Here is a 13,453-nt window from a genome sequence, read left to right as displayed (position 1 = left end):
ACAAGAGCAACACCAATATTTAATTTATAAAGCGCCTTCCACGTCTGGAGGACGTCCCAAGGCCCTAGACAGTTGGGTCTGGCCCTGGGACGTCGCCGAATTTAGAGTGCGCTTTAAAAACGTAACTTGTTTTACTTTTTGACGGATATTAATAACCAAATTAATATAACTAAAATAATAATAAGAAGAATATCAACTTATATATCGCCCTCGCTCTGCACTGGGCACCGAATCAGTGTGTAATAGTGGCGAATACTAACTCCAAGCCGGGGGAATAATAACAATATTAATCATAATAATAGTGGGCGTGTCTCATGTCAATCACTGGTTACCAGTGATGGAGTAGGCGTGTCTCTCTTTCCTGTCAATCACCCGTTACCAGGGAGACAGTGGGGGCTTCACGCTCTTTCAAGCTGAGCAGCAGTGGTGACGTTACTTGAGTGAGAGCGAAGGAGAGAGATGTGGAGTCCTGTAGCTCAGTGGTTAGAGCATCGCTTTGAAAGTGAGAGACCTGAGTTCAATTCCAGGCAGAGGGCGAAACCTCGGGCAAGTTTCCTTACTCCACACAGAGCCTAATAATAATCCCTCCAAAACCAAAAACAATAATAAATTGGTCATTTTCAATCTACGACTGTTTGTGGGACATTGCTGTGCGCAATTGGCTGCCGCGTTCGCCCACAAACATACAGTCAATTCACTTTACAGTGTGTTCTGTGAAGCGCTTTGGGACGTCCTCCCGACGTGAAAAGCACTATATCAAATGCAAGGATTATTATTATTATTATTATTATGTGCACATGTTACGTGAGGGCAGCACAGAGAGCCGACTCGAGAGAGACGCACACACAGCGGGGAAGCTGTGACGTTCAATGTGGCGGCCCGAACTGGGGAGCAGTGACGTGCAGACAGTCACTCACACACACAGAGGCCGGTAGACCTAACCGATGTACCCGCGTATGCTGCCTGCGCTGCGTCCCGACATCACGTACGTGACGGCGTTAGCGGTGGCGGCTCGAGAGAGAAAGAGGGAAAAGAACAATGGCTGCGGCCCCAGACACAGGGAGAGAGAAGGAGAGAGAAGGGGAGAGAGAGAAAGAAATTGTATGAGAAACCGAGACAGAGAAAGAGAGACAGAAACGAGAAGGAGAGAGACGGGGGTTATAGAGAGAGGGAGAGTGGAGGTGGAGAGAGTGGGAACGAGACAGCCCTGAAATAGAATGAGAGGGAGAGGGATAGTGAGGGGGAGAGACAGACGGTGCTGAATGTCCGCGCAGGAGAAGCTGCTTCACAACCATCTTCAGTGCCTCAGCGACATCTCATTTCTGCATCTGGTCACAACAGATGTCCAGTGACTGTCTATGTGCGTTTGTGTGTCGGAGTGTCATTGCCTGTGTATTTGTGCTTGTGTTTTTTTATCTGTGTATTTTTATCTGTGTATTTTTGTGTCTGTGTGTGTGTGCGCGTGTGTTTGTTTCAGTGAACACATATCAGCGTTTCTCTGTCACGATAAAATCATCAAACTAACCATTTACATCGAAATTGAGCTGAAACAGCGGCAGAATCAATACCGCGGACACAATCTGCAGCGCTAACACATGACACAAAGTTCCTTTGTTCCGACTGAAAAAAACAAGCAACGTTTGTGCAACGTTTGTCACCGATGACATCCCAAGTGTGGAAACCTACGGTTTATAACAATAATGCAATAATAATAATAATAACAACAATAATATCGGCATTTGATGCAGCGCCTCGTCACGTCTTCGAGACGTCTCAAAACGTGATGGACGGAGATGGGACTATCAGGGAACGCAGTCAGATTGCCAGCTCAACCGACCAATCACAAGCTCTGGCTGAGGGGGCGGGTGACTGAATGGACCAATGGAAAGCGAGTGGGCGGGGACAAAATTGACGTCTGGAGAGAACGCGAGGGAAGAAGGAGAGGAGATGATTGACGTGGACCTGGACCTCTCAAGCGCGACTACTGATTGTCGGGGCGGGTGATGCAATGGGCCAATGGGGAGAGAGTCCGTGATCACATGGTCACGGTTGCACAGGAAGCGGAAGGCCGTGAGGAGTAGAGGTGATTGACTCAGACGTGGACCGATCAGAGCGCGGTATCTGCCGGACATTCAGACATAGCCTATGGGAAGCTCCGGCTGAGGAGGCGGGTGTTGGGAACGGACCAATGGGGAGAGAGTGGGCGGGGACAGAGTCAGACCGGGAGGAGGAGAGGCTCAAACATGGCCGAGAATCGCCCGGAGTGACAGCGGCCCCGAGCGGCAAAACAACTGTGGCTGATAGAGGGCGAGGTCAGTGGGAGTCAATAACACAGTGAGAGCGTCTGTGACTGTGGGTGTGAGAGTTTGTAATTGCGAGTGTGAGAGTGAGCGAATGTTTGTGAGAGTCCGTGAGAGTGTGTGAGTTTGTTGGTTTGTGAGTGTGAGAGTGAGTGTGTGTGAGTGTGAGAGACTATGAGAGTGAGAGTTAGAGTGTGTGTGATAGTGTGTGTGTGAGAGTATGTGGGGATGTGGGCGGTAGCCGTGAGGAACCGCAGTGGAGTCCTGTGGCTCAGTGGTTGGAGCACTCGCTTTGCGAGAGAGAGACCTGAGTTCAGTTCCAGGCAGAGGGTGAAACCTCGGGCAAGTTTCCTTACTCCACACAGAGCCTAATAATATTCCCTCCAAAACCAAAAACAATAATAAATTGGTCATTTTCAATCCACGACTGTTTGTGGGACATTGCTGTGCGCAATTGGCTGCCGCGTTCGCCCACAAATATACAGTCAATTCACTTTACAGTGTGTTCTGTGAAGCGCTTTGGGACGTCCTCCCGACGTGAAAAGCGCTATATCAAATGCGAGGATTATTATTATTATTAATTGGTAGCCGTGTTTCACTCACAAAATTCACAATCACTACGCTGTTGTTAATAGCCAACATCTCATTAATATCACACACCCCAATAATAACGTATAACCGATTAATTGCCCACTCACCCCATTAGTACCACAAACCCCATACATAGCACACCCAGTTAATACCTCTTACCCCATTAATATCCCACAGGCCATTAAAAGCCCACACTAATAAACCACACCTCGTTAATATGCTACCCAACCCATTAATATCCCACAACCCATTAATACACCACACTCCTTTAACATCACACACACCATTAATACACCAAACCCCATTAACTCCCCTCTACCCATTAATACCCAACTCCTCATTAATGACCCACAACCTATTAATACCCAATTACATGCGACTAATGCCCCATGCAGCCCATTAATAACGCACCACTTCATTAGTAACCCACACAAGCAACTAATACGCTAAAGGACATTAATAGGCTACATCATATTAATACCCATCATACCACACACATTTTTCACACCTCTTTAATGCCACACTCGCCTTTAATACGTAAAATAGCATTAATACCCCTCACGCCATTAACACCCCACATCTCAGTAATACCCCGTACACCCCATTGGTACACTGCACACCCAACTGATACACCAGAAACTCCAAATTAATAATACCGCACATTTCATTAATGCCACACATTATATTGATACAACGCACCGCATTAATAAACCACACCTCATTAATAACTCATGCTCACCAGTAATATCCCAAACTCCCCATTATTATCACCAACACTCCATCAATACCACACACACTATTAGTACAAAATGCACATTAATGCCACACATCCCATTAATAACCCACATTTCAATAAAAACCCACAACCCATTAATATCACCATCAACAACAAAATTTCATTGAAGTAGCGCCTTTCACGTAGGGATGACGTCTTAAGACGCTGGACATGCCCCATCAATAACTCACACCCCATTTCTACCCCAAAATATCATTGCTACGTCACACACCATTAATATCCCACACCACATTAATAACCGACACCACATTAGTACCCCACACACCCAGTTAATCGCCACAGCAGAATAATATCCCAGAGCCCATTAACACCCGACACACTCCATTAATGCCCAACACACTTCATTAATATTACACACTGCTTTGGTATCACAAATCTCATTGATATAACATGGCCAATTAATGCCACGCACTATACTAATACCATATAATCCATTAATACCTCACAGCCATTAACACCACAGACCCCACTAATACCACACAAAATTAGTAGCCAACAACCCATTAATACCCCATATACCCCATTAATACCACAAACAAACTATGAAAACCCCACACACTCCTTTAATACCCACACCCCATTAATATCCGCAAACCACATTAGTGCACAATCCACAGTAATAGCACACACCACATTGTCATCGCACGCACCATTAATACCGCTACACACTATTAAAACACCACAAACCATTAATACTTAATACACCCCATTAATAACCCACAAGACCATTAATACCGAACATTCCAGTAATGCCCCACACCGCAATAATACCCCGCGCACCACTAATACCAAACAACACATTCATACCAAAAAACATATTAATACCCAATATAATATTTATACCTCGCAACCCATTATTACCACAGACCCCATTAATAAACCACGCCCCATTATTACCCCCCAAACCCGATTAATATCTCACAAACCATTAGCACATCTTACTCTTCACTAGTACCCCCACACGCACACCAATATTATCCCACACAACAAATTAATACCACAGACACCCAATAACATCGCACACATTTTAAAACTGCCACACCCCATTAATACCAAACACACCCTTATTGTCACACAACACAATATTACCCCATACACTATTGATACAACACACCACCCTAATACACTACGCACCATTAATGTCTCACAAACCACATTAAAACCCTACATAACCCATTAAAATCCCAAACACCCCATTAATATCACGCTTCCCATTATTAGCTCATATAACATTACTACCGCACAGCCAGTAATACAATTCACCCCATTGATATCACACACCCCAAAACTTTGTCACACGCCCGGTTAATATCCCACACACCAATATTTTGTCACATACCCCATTAATATCCCACAAACCCCATTAATACCAAACACACCACATTAATTCTCCACACACGCGTGGCTGGAAGTTATGGCCCAGAAGCGTATGTGCTGTGAATGGTAGGTGCTGTAGCTCTAAATAATTATCATATTTTTCTAAATAAACTAAGTTGTAAACTGGATTGTAAGGTTGGAGCACAACAAAGATAGTTGTTCCTAATTTCGTTTCCTAGGCAGGAAGTAATGTCAAAGCAGGCAACGTAGCCATTTTCCTCCTTACAAAATGGTTCCTAGATGTCTCTTCATATCTATGGATGTACACCACATACGGTAGGGTGAAACCTTGGGCAAGTTTGCTAACTCCACATGCTTAACAATAATCACTCCAAAACAAAAATACATTGGTCATTTTCAGTCCACGACTGTTTGTGTGACACCGCTGTGCGCTATCGGCAGCCGCGTTTCGCCCACAAAGATATTGTCAATTCACTTTGCACTCTATTCTGTGAAGCAAGTTAAGATGTTTAGAAATCACGAAAAGCGCTACATCAAATGAAAGGATTATTTTTATTATTAGTGATAATATTCTAAACGCTCCATTATTGACAAACACCCCAATAATACCACATTAAAACCACACACCCATTGATATCCCACCAACCCCACTAATAGCATATACACTCCAGTCATTCACCACAACCCAACAAAAACCCACACACGGTTAATGCTGCAGACACGGTGAATATCCCATACAACCCACTAGTACCCTACACAACCCATTAATATCCCACAACACATTAGTGTCTCACACACCTCATTAATTACCTGCAACCCCTTATTAATCCGCACTCCATTAATACCCTATATCCCATTAATACTCCACACCTAATTATTACCACAGAGCCCACTAATACTCCCCAACCGATTAATACCACACAAACCATATTGCTACAACAAGCATAACATAAATACACCACACACCCCAGTAATGACCCACAAATCCTATTAATATCGCACACCGCATTGGTACCATACAGTAGATAAATACCCCATATGCTATTGGTACCACAGACCACGTTATTACCCATGCACCCCATTAGTATCCAAAGAGCCAATGAATACCCCACATACTCCAATGAAATCAAAAAATGCCACATTATTACCACATACACAACTAACAACCACACACCCCATTGATACCACACACTCCATTGATAACACACACCATTCATACCACAAGCCGCGTTAACACCATGTAGCAGATAAACAAACTATACCCTATTTATACTACACGCCAAATTAAAACCCATTCACTACATTAGTACCCACAGATTCCATGAATACTCCACATACAGCATTAGAATCCAAACCACCACATTCATTGCACGCACCCCATTACTACCACATGCAAAAATTACAACCAAATAACCCATTGACACTACATACCCCATTAGTATCCCACAAAATCCAGAAAAAATATTAAACTAATACTAGTAGACATAGCACATTAATACGCAACACACCACATTAATACCCAACACACCATTAATACCACACACACCATAAATATGCGCACCCCATTAATACCCCACAACCCATTAATAAACCACAACAGAAAAAAATAACGCATATCCCCATAATATATACCCCATTGATAAACCTCACCCCGTTAATACCCCACACCCCTGTAATACCACAACCCATTAATACACCACACACCACACTAATACCCCACACATCATTATTTGTCCCACACACCATTAATATCCCACACCCAATTAATATCCCATATATCCCAGTAATACGGTACACAATCCATTAATAACGTACAGCCAATTAATATCCCACACACCCCATTAATACCCCTTAGTTCTTTATTACCACACATCTCATTGATCTGCACACTCTGTTACTATCACACATCCCATCAATGCCCACACCCTATTAATACTGCACACCTGATTAATACCACATACAACTCAGTAGTACTCTACAAAACCCATGAATAACGCACAGCAAATTAGTATCTCACACACCCCATTAATACCAATTACCCCTTTGTTACCACACACTCCATTAATACAACAAACGCTGTTAATATCATGCAACTCCTTCAGGCCCACATAGCCCATTATTAAAACTCCATTAAACTCCATACCCCAATAATACCCCACACATATGAATGCCACAAACCTCATTAATGCTTCACACCCGATTAATACCACATACACCCCATTAACACTCTACACAACCCATTAATACGCACAGCAATTTATAATCCCACACAGCCCATTATTACCAATTACTCCCTTATTACCACACACACCATTATTACAGCAGATCTGCTAATATCACACATCCCATTAATACTCCACAGCCCATTACTAAACTGCATTAAACTCCGCACCCCACTCATGCCTCATACACTAGTGATGCCCCACACCCCATTAATACTGCACACCTGATTAATGCCCCATGAACCCCATTAATACCCTTCACAATCCATCAATACCACACAGAATATTAATATCCCACACACCCCTTTGAAACCACATACCGCTTTATTATCACACAGCCCTTTAATGCAACACACTCTGTTAATATCCCACAGCCCGTTACTGAAACTCCATTAAACGCCATATCCCATTAATATCCCATTATCCCATCGATTTCAAGATCCTCATCCTCACCTACAAGGCCATTCACGGCCTTGTTCCCTCCTATCTCACTGACCTACTATCCCCGTACCTACCTGCCCTTACCTCCGTTCCTCTGGCTCCGGTCTGCTCCACATCCCCCGCCCTACTGTCGGTGTCCGGGCCTTCAGCCTCTCAGCCCCTAGGCTTTGGAACGCTATCCCCCAGTGCCTTCGCCTTGCCTCCTTCCTTTCCTCCTTCAAGGCCGGTCTCAAGACATTTCTCTTTGACCGAGCCTTCGGCTCCCCTCTTGACTCTCTACACCCCTACTCGCTCCCTTCCCTTCCCTCACCCTGACCATTTCCCTCCTGCTCGGGTCCTGACCCAACTTTACAGCGCCTTGGGACGTCCTCCTGACGTGAAAGGCGCTCTATAAATGGAATCTTGTTGTTGTTGTTGTAATACCCCAATTCCCATTAATACGCCCACAACCCATTAATACCTCACAGCACATTAATAACACACACCCATTCAGCACACCCCTTCATGACCTAACCCTAACCACATTAATACCGCAAACTCCATTGATATCCTATACCACATTAATGTACCACACCTCATTATTATCCCACAGCCCATCATTAAAACTCTATTAAACTCCATACCGCTTTAATATGCCACTTCTCATTAATACCCCACACCCCGTTAATCTTTCACAATCCACTAAAACTCCATGAACATTATTAGCACCTCACACACCCAAGTAGTTGCCCACACACCCGGTTGATAAATCAAAGAACCGATTAGCACCATACAGCCCATTAATACAATATTGAACATTAATAACACAAACTCCATTAATACCGCGCACGCCATTAGTACACCACACACCATTAATATAACACACATACCATTAATACCACACAACTCATCATGCCAAACATCTCATTAATGCCACATTTCAATGATAGCTACTCGATATCTCACATTCCACTGATAAACCACACCCCGTTGATATGCAAACAGCCCATCAATAGTGCGCAAAGACCATTAATATTACACAAACTCCAAAACAGCTCATTAATAACTGACACACCCCATTAATAATCAACACCACATTGATACCCTACACACCCCATTACTACACAACACAACTCATTAATGCACCACAAATATTTAATACCACACAGTCCATTAACAAACCGCAACCCATTAATACCCCTCACCACACAAAAACCAAACAACTCATTAATATCCTATATACCATTCACATCCTATTACGTCCAATTAGTATTCCATGTAGCTCACCATTACCCGACACACTCCATTAGCATCGTACACAATCAACTAATATGTCAAAACCCATTAATACCCACACAATCCACTAATACCCGACACAGCCCATTAATACCCCATACCACTTTAATACACCACATATCTTTAATACATCACATGCCGTTAATACCTCTCACCATATTAATGGCCCACACCGAATTAATGCCCCATTCAACATTAAAACTCCAAACGCACCATTGGTACAACACAGACACCATGAAAACAACACAAATCCGTTAAAACCCCATTGCTACCATACATTCCATTAACGTCACACAACGCATGAAAAAAACTCAACTCATTAATATCCTAAGCAACATTATTACCATATACACCATCAATACCACTAAAAACGTTCGTACAAAAATTCACATTGACACCATACATCCCATTAATAACCCACAACCCATTAATGCCGCATGCCCCACTCATACGCCACAACCCATTAATACCACACACCCCTTCAACACACCTCTTCAAAACCTAACCAATACCCCGTTTATACCCCCAAACCCATTGATAACGCACAACCCATTAATATCCGATAACCCTTTAAATAAACAGAACCCATTAATATCCCACACACCAAATTCATTCCCACAACACATTAATATCCCAGAGCCCATCAATACCACCCGCACGCAATGATAGCCAAAACACTCCATTAATAGCCCACACATTTTTAATACCACACAATCCATTAATACACCTAATCCTATTAATAAACCCCAGCCCATTAGCAGCCCACACCACATTTATACCCCACAACCGAGTAGTGTCCAATAAATCCCATTAATAGGCCACACACCACATTAGTAACCCAAATGCTCAATTGACACTGCATTATTGCCACATACTCCATTAGTGTCCCACACACCAAATTAATACCGCACACCCCATTAATACCCCACAAATCGTTTATACGCCGCTCAAAATTAATACCGCATATACGTCATTAATATCAGAAAACTACGTTAATATGCCATACATCTCATTAATATCCCCACACCACACTGAGATCCCGAACACCCAATTAATACCACGTACCACCATAATACCACGCACTACATTAATACCACACACGCAATCAATGCTTCACCACCCATTAACAGGCCACACCTCATTAATACCCCACACCCCATTAATAACCCACACAACATTAGTACCCAAACGCACCCCACTTATACCACACAGAAATCAAAATATTACCCCTCAATCCCCATTAATACCACAAACCCCATTAATAAGACACACTCCTTTAATACCATACAGCCCATTGACAACACAAGCCCCATTAATACCACACACTCCATTAATAACAAACACCCCATTAATACTCCCCACCCCATTAATAACTCACACCACATTAATAATCTGCACCTCATGTGTACCACACTAATACCCCGCAATCTCATTCGCACCACACAACCAAGTAATATCCCATACGCCATTAATACATCAGACGCTACTAATATGCAAAGCCATTTAATAGCACCCACAACCCATTAATACCACACATACTATATTAACACCTCACACTCCCCTTAATACCACACAACCATTGATGCCTCATATCCCATTAATAGAACAAGCCACATTAATAACACTCACCCCACTAATACCATACAAAACATTAATAGCCGACGCCCCGTTAATACCCTACAAATAACTCACACACCCCTTTAAAACTCACATGCAATTAGTATCCTAAAAAACAATTAATACCGCACACTCCATTGATACCACGTGCTACAATAATACCACACACCCCATTGATACCTCACACAAGTTGATATCAGACACCCCATTAATAAGTCACACATAATATTTATACCCAAACAAACCAATTAATACCCCACACTCCCCATTAATAATCCAAAAGCAGAGGGACAACAGGCAGAGCAGATCGTCCGGCAACTGGTGCTATAGACTGTATCCTTCGTGTTTCCGTCGATACCAGATTTGGGGAGAGACAAGTGGGAGAGTCGTGTGAGATGATAGCTGCTGAGAGAAGGAGTCACTACCGAGAGAGGGAGAGCAGAAGGAAACGAGAAAGAGAAGTCCTATCAGCACATCATCACTAACCGGGTAATATAGTTCTATTGGATACTACTGGGTCATTCAACAACAACGGCAACAACTTCGATTTATATAGCGCCCTCCACGCCGTACGGCGTCACAGAGCACTTTCATATCTGACTTAGAGTGTCATCCATTCTGATGTTGTACTGTTTTTTTTAACCATCGTATTAACGTGTATGTCTTGATAACTGTTAATCAAACCATATCCGAACATCATAAATCAAGTGAATATGATGTGCATAGTTCGTTAAATAAAACCATATACTCTCATGTTAATTATGTTATGCTATGCTTCATACTCGAGCGAGTTGAATGTGACGAACGAATCATCTATCTAATACTAAAACGAGTGTGTATACCGTAACTACCTATGGGATTTTTACCGACTAAAAACACTAGCTTTTTTTTTACTGAACAATACTTAGTGATAACACTGTCATTTTAAATTAAAAAGAAGTAAGCTATACCGAGCGTCCCTGTGTCTCAATGATTGCCACAGGATTTATTGTTTCCCGAGTCATTGTGATCTGATAATAAATCCGGGAGCCCATAGGGTGAAGCGTTCTAAGGTAACCTGGACCAAGTTAACATTGGGGATCAGAGATCTCAACAAGCCTTACACACACACAAACCTACACACACGGCCACACTCATCATTGTGGAGTCCTGTAGCTCAGTGGTTAGAGCACTCGCTTTGCAAGCGAGAGACCTGAGTTCAATTCCAGGCAGAGGGCAAAACCTTTAGCAAGTTTCCTTACTCCAACACACCTAATAATAATCCCTCCAAAACCAAAAACAATAATAAATTGGTCATTTTCAATCCACGACTGTTTGTGGGACATTGCGCTATTGGCCGCCGCGTTCGCCCACAAATATACAGTCAATTCACTTTACAGTGTGTTCTGTGAAGCGCTTTGGGACGTCCTCCCGACGTGAAAAGCGCTATATCAAATGCGAGGATTATTATTATTATTGTGGACACATTATAACTTCTCTCTCTCTCTCTCTCTCTTTCACTCTGTCTCTCTCTCTCCCACACACCCACACACACAGCGCCACATTCAGCACTGGTGGCACTTTACAGTCGCTCTCATATATTGACAAACAACACCAGCGCCACCATCAACAATTCGGGAATATTACCCCTTCGCGCACACACACATGTGCCCATAAATCGCTTCGCTCCGCACCGGCGGCGCATTGGAATCTCTCGCGCGCACAACCACACAAACACACGGCCATTCTCAGCACTGGAGCACAGTAAAGCCTCTGTCACAGATACACACCGACAAACATACAGTGGCGGCGCCTCACAGTCGCTCTCTGTCTCCCTCTCTCACACAAACACATAGACACACACATGGAGCTATTCTCAGCACTACGGGGCATATTACGGATTGACACAGACTCACACAAACACACAAGTGCACACAGATACACCCTCAGCGCGTGCGGCACATTACAGCGTCTCCCAAACATAGACACAGTAGCCCATACACATCGCCCCCTTAGCACTGGCGGCACATGACGCACTCTCTCTCTCTCTCTCTCACACACACACACACACACTGGGGGCGCACCTCTCAGGCACAGACACAAAGTCACAGCGCCATAGTCAGGATTGGGGGCACATTACTGCGTGTCGCACACACAGCGCTATCCTCGGGACTGGCGACAGACTGCAGTCTCTCCCACACATTCACAGAGACACAGAGCGACGTATGCAGTACTCTGTTCACATTATACTCTCTCTCACACATACACACACAAAGGGAACCTCCGGCCCGGGGGGTAGGTTCCAGCTTCTCAAACAGACACCGCCACCCTCAGCGCTGTGGGCACATCACATCCTCTCTCTCTCACACACACAAGCAAACACGCAACGCCACCTCCAAACTCGGGACACATAATACCCATCTCTCTCGCTCTCTCACACACTGCGCCAACCTCACCACTGTGGGTAATTTGCAGACTCTCTCACATACACACAAACATACCAACCTACACACATACATGCAAACACATTTAACATAACATAACATTACATGCAGGAGCAGGAGTAGGCCATTCGGTCCTTGGAGCCTGCTCCGCAATTCAATCGTGACTGATCTTCTCATCTCAGTCCAGCAAGTAACCTAACACTGCCTTATCCACATATCCCTTAATCCCCTTTGCAATAAGACATATATCTATCTCAGTCTTGAATATGTTGAAGGACTGAGCGTCAACAGCCCTTTGGGGTAGTGAGTTGCATATATTCACCACCGTTTGATTGAATAGGTTCTTCCTCAACTCAACGCGAAAGGGCTGCCTCTGATTTCAAGTTTGTTTTAATTTCTCCAACCAGGGGAAGCAATCTCCCACTATTTAATCTATCACACCCTTTGATG

General features: G+C 43.7%; 1 long non-coding RNA gene across 2 annotated transcripts; it reads left to right on the top strand.

The window, feature by feature from the left end:
* Positions 1-2,196: 2,196 nt before the first annotated feature.
* On the top strand, positions 2,197-11,529 carry LOC103189831. Of its 2 annotated transcripts, none has more exons than XR_489099.2 (3): positions 2,197-2,312; positions 5,244-5,340; positions 10,867-11,529. It is a non-coding gene; the product is annotated as an uncharacterized LOC103189831 (long non-coding RNA). The 2 variants fall into 2 exon arrangements; XR_489098.2 differs by having other exon boundaries at positions 10,864-11,529.
* Positions 11,530-13,453: the final 1,924 nt, after the last annotated feature.

The sequence above is a fragment of the Callorhinchus milii genome, unplaced genomic scaffold (genome assembly GCF_018977255.1).
Source record: "Callorhinchus milii isolate IMCB2004 unplaced genomic scaffold, IMCB_Cmil_1.0 Scaffold40, whole genome shotgun sequence".
Classification (NCBI taxonomy): Eukaryota; Metazoa; Chordata; class Chondrichthyes; order Chimaeriformes; family Callorhinchidae; genus Callorhinchus; species Callorhinchus milii.
The sequence above is the reverse complement of the archived record's forward strand: the minus strand, read 5'-3'. Positions and strand labels throughout refer to the sequence as shown.